Source organism: Hordeum vulgare, chromosome 1H (genome assembly GCF_904849725.1).
Source record: "Hordeum vulgare subsp. vulgare chromosome 1H, MorexV3_pseudomolecules_assembly, whole genome shotgun sequence".
Taxonomy (NCBI): Eukaryota; Viridiplantae; Streptophyta; class Magnoliopsida; order Poales; family Poaceae; genus Hordeum; species Hordeum vulgare.
In genome coordinates, this window is record NC_058518.1 from 205904876 (window position 1) to 205917375 (window position 12500).

A 12500-nucleotide genomic window follows, 5' to 3' on the forward strand; every position below is an offset into this window, starting at 1 on the left:
AGGGACGACGCTGGAGTTCGTCATGGAGCTGCACGGCGTTCCGCGGGGCCCTTTGCATCTCCCTCGCCCTTTTTCTAGGGCGATGGAGGCCGCCAAGCCCCTGTCTTCTGGTTGCGGGTGTACGGTTGCTTCCACGGCTCTATGCAAGTGCACGCGGAGTACGCGAAGTGCCGCTCCATGTTGCTCGGGCGGGGCTGGAAAGCCTTCGCCCACGCCCACCACATCGAGGATGGGCATATACTCCGCTTCAAGCTAGCGGAGGATAATATGCTATCCGTTAAGTTTTACGGGCGCTCAGGTGTGCGTCTCGGTTGTTGTGAAGAGAGCTCGGGTGGCACCGAATGACCCTCCTCGAGCGATAGCGACGAGGAGGACATCATCGGTAGTGGCGCTCTTGTCACGTTAGGATCTCGGGGGGCCAGGTCGGAGTATGACTCTCCGAGCTCCTACTGACTGTCGGCCATGCCGCCGAGGCCCGCTCACGCCTCTCCCCAGCCCGGTGGGCTTACTCTGCCGGAGCCCGCATCGACGCCTCGTCTATGAGGAGGTGCGATCGTGGGCTCTCGCTTCTTCATCCCCTTGGGTCGCCTTGTCTTCCTCCCCCGTCCTCCTCCGCGTAGTGCTACTCCAGGAGAAACCAGCCTGGGTTGCGCCGGGAGTGGTCCTGCTTTTTGTCTTCTTGAACTTCTGTCCGACGAGCATGTCCCTCGCCGAAAGATAGTGTAATAGGTTAGAGTTGCAAAAATCATTCATGTAATATGTCTGAGTTTGTTTCAAACAAATGAATGAAATGTTGTTTCCTTTGCGTGTGATCGTTCTCCTTGAATGATACGCCATTTGCATTTTTCGGAAGCTTGCCCACGCGAGTGGTTCTGCCGCTAGCGCTTTGAGGAACGGATCCTTAACAGTTCGCTTGAGGGGTCATTACCGGCAAGGCTCCTTGCCGCACTCAGTGCAACCATTAGATCGTCGAGCGCTGCTCGAGGCGAAATAAGGTGCTATGTAGCCACTTAGACTATTGAACAGGTTCGAAACAGTGAGAAGGCACTATGTGGCCGTTCAGGTCGTTGAACTAGTTCGAAACAAAACTAAGGCGCACTGATCCTGACAAGACTCCATCTACGTGCAGGTTTCTCAAACAAGGTTTGGGATCTTCTAGAAAGGGAACAACCTATCTACTCTAAAATCACATCTAAAATATTTATCACTTATCTGTCGTGCCGCGACACTTCTCCTCGCGGCGCTTGGGTCCTTTGCCCGGGACTCAGATCCCCGGCAAGCAGGCGACTATACTCTTCCGGCATCTTCCCCTCCGGCAAGGTATTTGCCGACAGTTCTCGACTATCTTATAGGAGGGGGGGTTGCGAAAGCATAACTCCTTTGCCTGTTTTGTCTGGCCGTGCTGACGGAGCCCTCGAGGCACCTTTAGCGAAGACGTGATGCTTCCGGGGGGACGTTCGGCTGGAGTGCGTGCCTGGGTTCCGGGGCCCGTAGGCGAATTCTCGACGGCTATGCACCTCTCCGTGGAGGTGCGTCGGTCGGAGTATGCGCCAGAGTCCTCGCTGGTGCTCCTAGGCACACCCTCGACAGCAGCGCACTGTCCCGGAGCGGTGCGCTAGCCTGATTCCTTCGAGCTCGAGGTCTCCGTCCCCCTAGCCTGCGTTCGCGAAGCAGAGCGCTCGCGCAGGCCTCATGAGGTCGTGGCGAAGTAGAGCGACCACCGCTGCGCCCTGCTTCGAGGGACGGTGGTGCGCTCAATCTCCCAAGATCTGACGCGGAGCTTGCTTGAATCCGCGCCAAAGATATCGGGGAAAACCAACACCTATGGGAAACTCGAGGAGTCCCATGATCGTTTGGCGGGGAGAGAGAGGTATCACATCGAGAGCGGAACTAGCGATCAACACCGGTAAGGTCCTTTTTACCCAGGTTCGGGCCGCTTGATGCGTAAAACCTACACCTGCTTAGTTTGTATTGTGTGCTTACTGTAGGGTGGATTTGCTACAGTAACTTAGTAGGTGATTAGGCAGTCTCTGATCGCCAAAAAGTTCAACCCCTAAGAATGAGCTTTGGGCCTCCTTTTATAGGCAAAGGGGTCATCAACAGTGTGCTCACGAGATGCACAATGAACAGTGTTCACCACTCTACTTCTTCGGTGGTGTGAGGGCTAGTTAATGCCTTGTCTGACCCCAGACCTGCCGCAAGATGGTTGTGACACGTACCCAGGTGAATCAACACCTGGGCCTTGTGCGGGCACACGAGGGATGTGCTGGAGCGGTCGGATTGTGGTGGAAACTCATGGGGACACGTGCCGAGCGAACATGGGCTTGCTGGCCTGGAACCTCCATCGGGTGACTTGGTCACCTCCCCGTCAAGGAAGGCTTGCCGGGGGCCTTGAACACTTTCCCGGCAAGGAGGGCTTGCCGTGGGGGCTCGCCAGTCATGCGAGCCTTCCCGGCAAGGGAAACTTGTCGGGGTCTTGCTATTCTTTGGGTAGTCTTCCTCGCGAAGTGGGCTTGCCGGGGCCTTGGGAATCTTCCCGACAAGGAGGGCTAGCCGGGGCCTTGCGTCTCGACCCCTTGTACTCGACGCCCCTTGCAGTCAGGGAAGGGCGTGGCCTCGGCGGGTCTTTGTAGCGACCCGACTCAAAACGAGTCAAGCCTCTGTGTTTTTGTGCCATCCCTTGATCAATATGCTGGCACACACAGTACATCAATGTATATATCAAAGTGCAATCACATGTAAATAGCGTAAAACTGATATATACCTTAATTATCTCAGCGGAAGCGGTCAAGGGAGTGGAGTCCCAATAAACACCAACGGCAAGTTGAGTGTAGACCGTCACCCCGAATCGTACTCTTACTCGTCGAAGAACAGTATCTGCAACATAAGACGTTGCAGCCGTGTAGATCAGCATATTGAATATGCCGGCAAGTCACATGAGAGAGGGGTGAAAAGTAATCATCTATACTATATGCATATAAGGCAGGTGCTGTTGTAAGTTTTAGCGTAAAGCAAATTTTCTCCTACAACAAGAGGGGCTAAAAGCAAAATATTACTACGCTGTTGGTTGTTAATGAGATGGTTCCGCCAACCAGTTCTCATACTCAGGTTATCAATATTACCCTCATCAAATATATATAAATGGTGTTGAGAATTCCAGATAACTTCAGTTCCTTTGGCTCAAGTTGTCCATGACCGTGGACACGGCTAATCGATTAGGTTTGAGTACTCTGCAGAGTTTTGCACACGTTCCCCACAAGATTTGATCGCCTCCGTGTATATCCTCGCACTTCACGGTGTTTGAAGACCGGATGATCAAAACATGGTCTTTCAATGGGTCCCTCTGAATCCCTGTCGGTGCCCATCCATTCCTACCGTTCTTCTACATCTGCTAGAACCACCTGTCCAGAGTCGCCGCGTTGTCCAACCAAGCCAGAGCCCATAATGACTTGTGGTTGTGTAGGTAAGCCTTGGGTCTTGAAAATATCCGTCCGTCTCTTTGAGCCTGGGTGAAGCTTTCCGCAGCATGTCATGGCCTCTCCAGCATCCCGGGTCATCCACTGGGTTCTCCAGGGAGCCGATCAATCGTCCTTCACCCAGAGTTGCATTGCGTCCGAGGTCTTGAAAATCTTGTCTTAACCGGTCTTGATTATTTAATCAACCTCGCATCACTCGTGTTATGCACTCAACCGAAATCCCGTCTACTCAAGCATAGCAATATGAAATTTGTTGTCCCGGGGCCAAGTATCGGGGTTGTTGTGTGCCTACCACATGATACTACAATCTATACTAAAATTTCCAAGTACCTAAGCAGCATGCAATTGGGCATAGGATGGTAGAACTACGATGCATAAAACATTGGTGATAGTATGATCAAAGTGACTTGCCTGGTGATGTTGACGAAGAAGAATTTCTCGAGAAATAACTTGATAGACTACTCGTCACTCTCCGATGAAATCTATATAGCAAACATATCATTCACATAAGCACTCATACTAGCAATCATTCTAGCAATCAAAACAAAAGAGAGAGCGAAAAGGAACTCCGAAAGAAACTTCAAATAAGACTAGGGGGTCTTCTACTACGTCAAATACTAAATAGTTTTTGTCTAACAGATAATAATAACAAGGAACTAAGATATAAATTTAACTAAGATAAAATAAAGTATTTTTCACAAAACTATTTGAAAGTATTTCCAAACGGGATTTGAAACAGCGGGGAAACCAATTGCAAGTTACTAAGGAACTAGAATTGATTTCATGATAACAAATAAAAATAAAATCAACACTTGTTGAAAAACTACTTTTAACTAACATAAACAAAACAATAATCTTTCCGAAATATAAAAGAAATAATTAAAAACAATTTACAGAAAAATAATAGCCATAGTCCTAAAAGAGGTGAAACACACATTGTTTCACAAGAAAGAGTGAGCTAAAATACTCAAACAATTCTGAAATTTTTACCACTTATAAATAAGATCACTAGTGATCAGTAGCAAAAGGAATCAAATTAAAAGCTATTTTTAAACTCCTGGAATAGGCAAAACAAGGTTTAAACTAAAGTTGATCTAATTCAAATTTTAAAATTTCAAACATAGACAAATTATATGTTTTTAAAAACTAAAGAGAATTTGTGATCTACTGGAAAAATATTCAACTCCATTGGAGTTGTGGATCAAAAGTTATGGGCTAAACAAAACTGGAACTAATTTTCTCACATATTTAAAACAGAAAAAAAATCTGATGACGTGGCACGATCTGATTGGCCGTATCCGTGCGCTCCTAAAACTAACTAACGAACGGCCCCTATGTAGGAAAAACGATTCGGTTCACTTAACTGGTGGATCGGTTCTTTAAGAAAAACTGAAAGGGTATGCCCCTTGTAATCTACACCATAGATCTTGATCTAATAGGCAAAACAAAAAAGAAAAAATAACAGGATGAGGAGAAGGAGCTTTACCCTGACTGGTAGGGGCTGCAGGCCTTCTCCGGTGAGGGGGGAACTCCGGCGGGGTGGGGTCGCCGGCGGGGGGGGGGGGTGCCGGCGGCGTAGGGGAGTGGCGGCGAGGCTCCGGGGGGGAGACGAGGGGGAAATGGAGAGGGGTGCAGGGGGGGCGACGGGAGGAGCAGGGGCTTCCTGGTCGGGGCGATGTGGAGGAGGCCGCAGCTCCTGGGGAGGCTGCAGGGCGAGGGGGTGCGGTGGCGCGGTGGTGGGGAGGTGGCGGCGAGGTAGGGAGGGCTCGACAGGGAGGGGAGGGAGTGCAGGGGCGATGGGGAAGGTCGCCGGCGAGTTCCTGTGGCCGACTCCGGCGAGGTCCACAGGGGGAGGAGGAGGTGGGGAGAGGCGGCGGTTCCAACGGGAATGGAACGAGGAGGACCGGGGCCTTCTTATAGGGGCGACGGGAGAGGCTAGGAGGAAGTATAGCTCGCGAATCCCGGAGGTGAGGATTTCTCTATCCATGGCTAAGGAAGCTCCTGTGCACGTGAGGAAGGAGATAGAGGAAGAAGAAGATCCTGTTGGGCCAGTTTTTGGAAAGGTCTTAATGGGCCACCGTTTATTTCCATTTAAACACGCTTTCTTTCCTTTTCAATACTAGGAAACTAAAACGATAAAAGGGAAATCAAATTAATTCGGAATATAGAGTTTCTATACACTAAAATTATCAGAAAAATAAAATCTAAATGATGGGCATTTTTCCACGGCCAAAATAAAAACTTAAAAAAAATGTTTTCCCAAAAAAATCCCTAAAAGCTTTTTTTCTTTTTTGCAATTATTTTCTGAAATTAAATTTTGTTTCCTTGGCTCAAAATACTTCAATAAATGCCCCTGGCTCTGGAGGGTCATGTTCCTCCTCTCTTTTTTGTTTGACAGAATAGTATTCCCCGGCATTTCTTGAGTGGAGGGAAAATAGAATTTGCAAATAAAATCGAAGGAAATTCAAATGCCATCTCCATTCAAATTCTTTATAGTTGAAGAAGTCATGTCATCTTCTCTCATTGCTTTTAAAAGATTGAATTTGAATTCATCAGATATGGGGAAAGTCATTTTATTCCCTCTCATTCAAAAGTTTTTGAAAAGTTTCAAATTTCACACAAGTTTCAGTCACTCAAGCAAACAAACAAACAATCTAATAATTATTTTAACATTCCAAAATTTGGGATGTTACAAACCTACCACACTTAAAATGAATCTCGTCCTCGAGATTCTAAGAGGCTAGAAAGAAAGGTTAGGGTTTTGGGGTCTTCTAGCAATCCAATCTCCTGCAAAGTGGGATGCTACCACACTTAAAATGAGAACTACTGGTCCCTCAAAATGTTTTAATGATCCTCTGGGTTTTGGCAACTGACTTCTCACAGTCTTCATAACTTCCGCTATATTCATAACATTTCCATTAAAACGAGGGTCCTTCTGTTGATATAAGCTTCTTCCTTTACTGGGTCTTCTTAACTGACAGTCTCGTGGTCAATTCTAAATAACATATCAATGATTCTCATGGTGGTCTACCATTTGTGGTTATCCTGCAGAGAGAGGGTCTTGGTTTCATTCTCACCGTAAAATTTCCTACGCGTGACAACAAATGCCATGTACTTGGGGCTTTCCTAGTACCATTCTAAGGCTTAAACAAAAGCTTCAAAGAACGTCGTCTCTCACTATGGGTAAGTCTCTCAGATTTACCATTCCGAATAGCAAGATAGATGATAAGAATAAGTCGTCATGGTGATCAATCCATTCCGCACCCAAATAATTTCTCTGTATAAGGTTTAGCGAATCTCGCATTCTAACACTTGGGCATCCTCACAAGCGTTGGAAAATTTCTCTTGTCCACGAACGAAGTTCGGATAATCCATTGGTTCTGCAAGCTGAACAAAACATCTATCGTATCTTCACAACTCTCAGGTTTTCGTATGTTCCTAAGAAAACATGTGCTGATCCATCATAGCTTCTTCCATAAATCATATTCATTTCATAATCAATCCTTTATTACATCGTTAATTTATCCTCAAAAACTCCAATTCAAAAGTAATTTATTACAAATGCTGCCATCCACATTGTTCGGCATGGTCGAGCATTTCTGCCAACTTTATTCATCTGTCTCCCTTGGGGATACTTTAGTTCCACTCGAACTTTCCGAGGTGCTCCTTGAAATCATCCATCTTTTGCTTCATCATGGTGGTCATGAGCTTCATCTCCATCATCTCCGCACGTACCTCACTCAGGTATTCCTGGGTATGACGGAGTCTTTCTTCAAGTATTTCTCCCATCTGACGTATGGCTTCCATGGCAGCTTCACGAACAGCATCAAAGAAGGTTGCTCGTGGTACACGTGAAATGAAAAAGTATTGCCCCATAGTCTTTGGACAAACTCCTTTCACAAGGTGGAGGTGTACTTCCACGTACCAAAGTTCCACTCCATTTTCCATGAATGGGTAGCCTTTGTAGACTGCATCTCCTTCAAGATGAATGTGCTTCATCATGTCCTTCAGGATTTTCGGGTAATCATGATCACTGGTCAGGGTCATGATCGTTTCTGGGCCCTTGAGGAATGACTCGTGGAGAGTTATCATCTGTAGGTGTCAGTAAATAGGTACTCAGAGGAATGTATGTGTCTCCTTGGTAAACATGGTACATTCCTACTCAGTGGATCCTGTGGGTTTACCGATTACTACCACACTTAAAATGAATTATACTCATGCCTGCATAGACCATATTTTCTCATATCCTCATTATTGTTCAGAGATCTTTGTTCGAAGAGAAACAACGCATACAGTTTCAACATAGGCAATCATGAGACAATAAATTCCATTAATTCATGATGTTATTACAATCTCAGGGACTTATGTTACAAAACATTTCACTCCATGATCTTATGAAAAACAAGAGTGCTTCGGATTACACTTATTGCCATGGTAAAAACTTAACTACTCCATTCTAGCTTTCTTCCTTTGTGGACAATCGCTGGCAAAATGTCCTGTTTCCTTGCAACAAAAGCAAATGATTTTTGACAAGTCTCGAGGCTTCTTAGCTTTTTCTTTTGCTCCTTGGGTTTCCGGCTTCCTTCCTGAGCACATGTATTTTTGGTGGCCAAATTCCATACACTTGTAACATCTGACATGACTCAGGTCTATGCCTGCAGAGATTTGGCTCTTCCGAGGGTACTTTTTCTTCTTTCCGGACTCCTTTATTTTGGCCAGTTCTTCTATTTCAAGTGGATCAAACTCCACTTCTTCCGTCGGGAAGTTTCCTAGATACTCTTGGCTTCTCTTCGTGCAATCCTGTGAATGATGTCCTTCTTCTCCACATGAATAGCATGTATTGGAGAAAAATCTGGTTAGACCTTGTCCATGAGGGTCTTCAATATTTTCGTTCATCACCGGTTCTTCTAGAATCTTCTTCTTGAGGGTTTCCTTCATTGCTTCTTTCTGCTGCTTTACAACTTGTTGAACCTTGGGGTAAATGTGACACTGAGCTGGGTAGTGGGTGGTTCCTTCACAAAGGAAACAAGTCACCTGACTACTTGGGCACTCCTCAGCTGGGTGATTTTCTTCACAATGAGTGCATCCATCCTTGTGTTCTTCCTGGGTGTGTCCTATTTCTCCACAGATCTTGCATGCACAAGTCTTCTCCTTCGGATAGCACTTTTGAATAAGTCGGGATCTTAACAGAGTGTTCTTGAATTCGTCCCAACTTTCTGCTCCACTAAATCCTTGTATGGCATGATGCATTTTCCACCAGATTGCCGCACTTTGGGTAAAGTACTGGAGAGCGTGTTCCACTTCATACTTCCTTGAGATCAAGTTGCTCCCAAAGTGGTTCTCCATTTTTTGAATCCATATATCAGCCTCTAGCTGGGTCATTGGTCCAGAGACTACAAGTCCAGCTTCATACTCCATCTGGTAGGGTTGAGGTTTTGGGGATGAGACGGGTCAAAGAGGGAGGAAGATACACACAATACAAACAATATTTTTGAGAATAGGTTTTAGTTGTGGCCGTCGGAAAACACACACCAATGACGGCTCACAAATCATCGTAACTAACGTGGGTATATAAAAGGTGTTTGGACTTCTAATGGTCATATAATTATTCGAACGTTTCGGGGTCTTCGCGTTCTTCGGGTCTTGAGAGTCTTCAATTGGTGTATCTTCAATTCTTCAAACGCGTGGTGAATCCTCTTTACTTTAAAGTAGAACTCCGTTGATTCTTCATGAGGTCGAAGGGGTAAGGGGATTGTACAACTATTTGTGGTGAGAGAAAACATTTGATGAAATCAGAAAAGATGAGAAGTGAAAGGTGTTTTCGAAAATAAGATTTTTGAGAGATCTTATCCTAAGAAGTTTCCAGTTTCTAGGGTCACGTCCTACAGTCAACATGTGCTCTGATACAATTTCTGTAGCGACCCGACTCAAAACGAGTCAAGCCTTTGTGTTTCTGTCCCATCCCTGGATCAGTATGCTGGCACACACAGTACATAAATGTATATATCAAAGTGCAATCACATGTAAAGAGCGTAAAACTGATATATACCTTAATTATCTTAGCGGAAGCGGTCAAGGGAGTGGAGTCCCACTAAACACCAACGGCAAGTTGATTGTAGACCGTAACCCCGAATCGTACTCTTACTCGTCGAAGAACAATATCTGCAACATAAGACGTTGTGGCCATGTAGGTCAGCATATTGAATATGCCGGCAAGTCACATAAGAGAGGGGTGAAAAGTAATCATCAATACTATAAGCATATATGGTAGGTGGTGTTGTAATTTTTAGCGTAAAGCAAATTTTCTCCTACAACAAGAGGGGCTAAAAGCAAAATATTACTACGATGTTGGTTGTTAATGAGATGGTTCTGTCAACCAGTTCTCATCCCCAGGTTATCAATATTACCCTCATCAAATATATATATATATGGTGTTGAGAATTCCAGATAACTTCAGTTCCTTTGGCTCAAGTTGTCCATGACCGCGGACACGGCTAATAGATTAGGTTTGAGTACTCTGCAGATTTTTGCACACGTTCCCCACAATATTTGATCGGCTCCATGTATGTCCTCGCACTTCAGGGTGTTTGAAGACCAGATGATCAAAACATGGTCTTTCAACGGGTCCCTCTCCATCCCTGTCGGTGCCCATCCATTCCTACCGTTCTTCTAGATCTGCTAGCACCGCCTGTCCAGAGTCGCCGCGTTGTCCAACCAAGCCAGAGCCCATAATGACTTGTGGCTATGCAGGTAAGCCTTGGGTCTTGAAAATATCCGTCCGTCTCTTTGAGCCTGGGTGAAGCTTTCCGCAGGATGTCATGGCCTCTCCAGCATCCCGGGTCATCCACTCGGTTCTCTAGGGAGCCGATCAACCGTCCTTCACCCAGAGTTGCATTGCGTCCGAGGTCTTGAAAATCTTGTCTTAACCGGTCTTGATTATGTAATCAACCTCGCATCACTCGTGTTATGCACTCAACCGAAATCACGTCTACTCAAGCATAGCAATATGAAATTTGTCGTCCCGGGGCCAAGTATCGGGGTTGTTGTGTGCCTACCACATGATACTACAATCTATACTAAAATTTCCAAGTACCTAAGCAGCATGCAATTGGGCATAGGATGGTAGAACTACGATGCATAAAACATAGGTGATAGTATGATCAAAGTGACTTGCCTGGTGATGTTGACGAAGAAGAATTTCTCGAGAAATAACTTGATAGACTACTCGTCACTCTCCGATGAAATCTATATAGCAAACATATCATTCACATAAGCACTCATACTAGCAATCATTCTAGCAATCAAAACAAAAGAGAGAGCGAAAAGGAAATCCGAAAGAAACTTCAAATAAGACTAGGGGGTCTTCTACTACGTCAAACACTAAATAGTTTTTGTCTAACAGAAAATAATAACAAGGAACTAAGATATAAATTTAACTAAGATAAAAAAAAGTATTTTTCACAAAACTATTTGAAAGTATTTCCAAACGGGATTTGAAACAGTGGGGAAACCAATTGCAAGTTACTAAGGAACTAGAATTGATTTCATGATAACAAATAAAAATAAAATCAACACTTGTTCCAAAACTACTGTTAACTAACATAAATAAAACAATAATCTTTCTGAAATATAAAAGAAAATAATGTAAAACAATTTACAGAAAAATAATAGCCATAGTCCTAAAAGAGGTGAAACAGAAATTGTTTCACAAGGAACAGTGAGATAAAATACTTAAACAATTCTGACATTTTTACCACTGAGAAATAAGATCACTAGTGATCAATAGCAAAAGGAATCAAATTAAAATCTATTTTTAAACTCCTGGAATAGGCAAAACAAGGTTTAAACTAAAGCTGATCAAATTCAAATTTGAAAATTTCAAACATAGACAAATTATATGTTTTTATAAACTACAGAGAATTTGTGATCTACTGGAAAACGATTCAACTCCATTGGAGTTGTGGATCAAACGTTATGGGCTAAACAAAATTGGAACTAATTCTGTCACAGATTTAAAACAGGAAAAAAAACTGATGACGTGGCATGATCTGATTGGCCGTATCCGTGCGCTCCTAAAACTAACTAACGAACGGCCCCTATGTAGGAAAAACGATTCGGTTCACTTAACCAGTGGACCGGTTCTTTAAGAAAAACCGAAGGGTATGCCCCTTGTAATCTACACCGTAGATCTTGATCTAATAGGCAAAACAAAAAAGAAAAAATAACAGGATGAGGAGTAGGAGCCTTACCGTGACTGGCAGGGGCTCGAGGCCTTCTCCGGCGAGGGGGGGCAACTCCGGCGGGGTGGGGTCGCCGGCGGGGGGGGGGTGCGGGCGGCGTAGGGGAGTGGCGGCGAGGCTCCAGGGGGGAGGGGAGGGGGAGATGGAGAGGGGTGCGGGGGGGGGGGCGACGGGAGGAGCAGGGGCTTCGTGGTCGGGGCGATGTGGAGGAGGCTGCAGCTCCGGGCGAGGCTGCAGGTCGAGGGGGTGCGGTGGAGCGGTGGTGGGGAGGTGGCGGCGAGGTAGGGAGGGCTCGGCAGGGAGGGGAGGGAGTGCACGGGCGATGGGGAAGGTCGCCGGCGAGTTCCTGTGGCCGACTCCGGCGAGGTCCACAGGGGGAGGAGGAGGTGGGGAGAGGCGGCGGTTCCAACGGGAATGGAACAAGGAGGACCGGGGCCTTCTTATAGGGGCGACGGGAGAGGCTAGGAGGAAGTATAGCTCCCAAATCCCGGAGGTGAGGATTTCTCTATCCATGGCTAAGGAAGCTCCTGTGCACATGAGGAAGGAGATAGAGGAAGAAGAAGATCCTGTTGGGCCAGTTTTTGGAAAGGTCTTAATGGGCCACCGTTTATTTCCATTTAAACACGATTTCTTTCCTTTTTCAATACTAGGAAACTAAAACGATAAAAGGGAAATCAAATCAATTCGGAATATAGAGTTTCTATACACTAAAATTATCAGAAAAATAAAATCTAAATGATGGGCATTTTTCCACGGCCAAAATAAAAACTTAAAAAAAAATTCC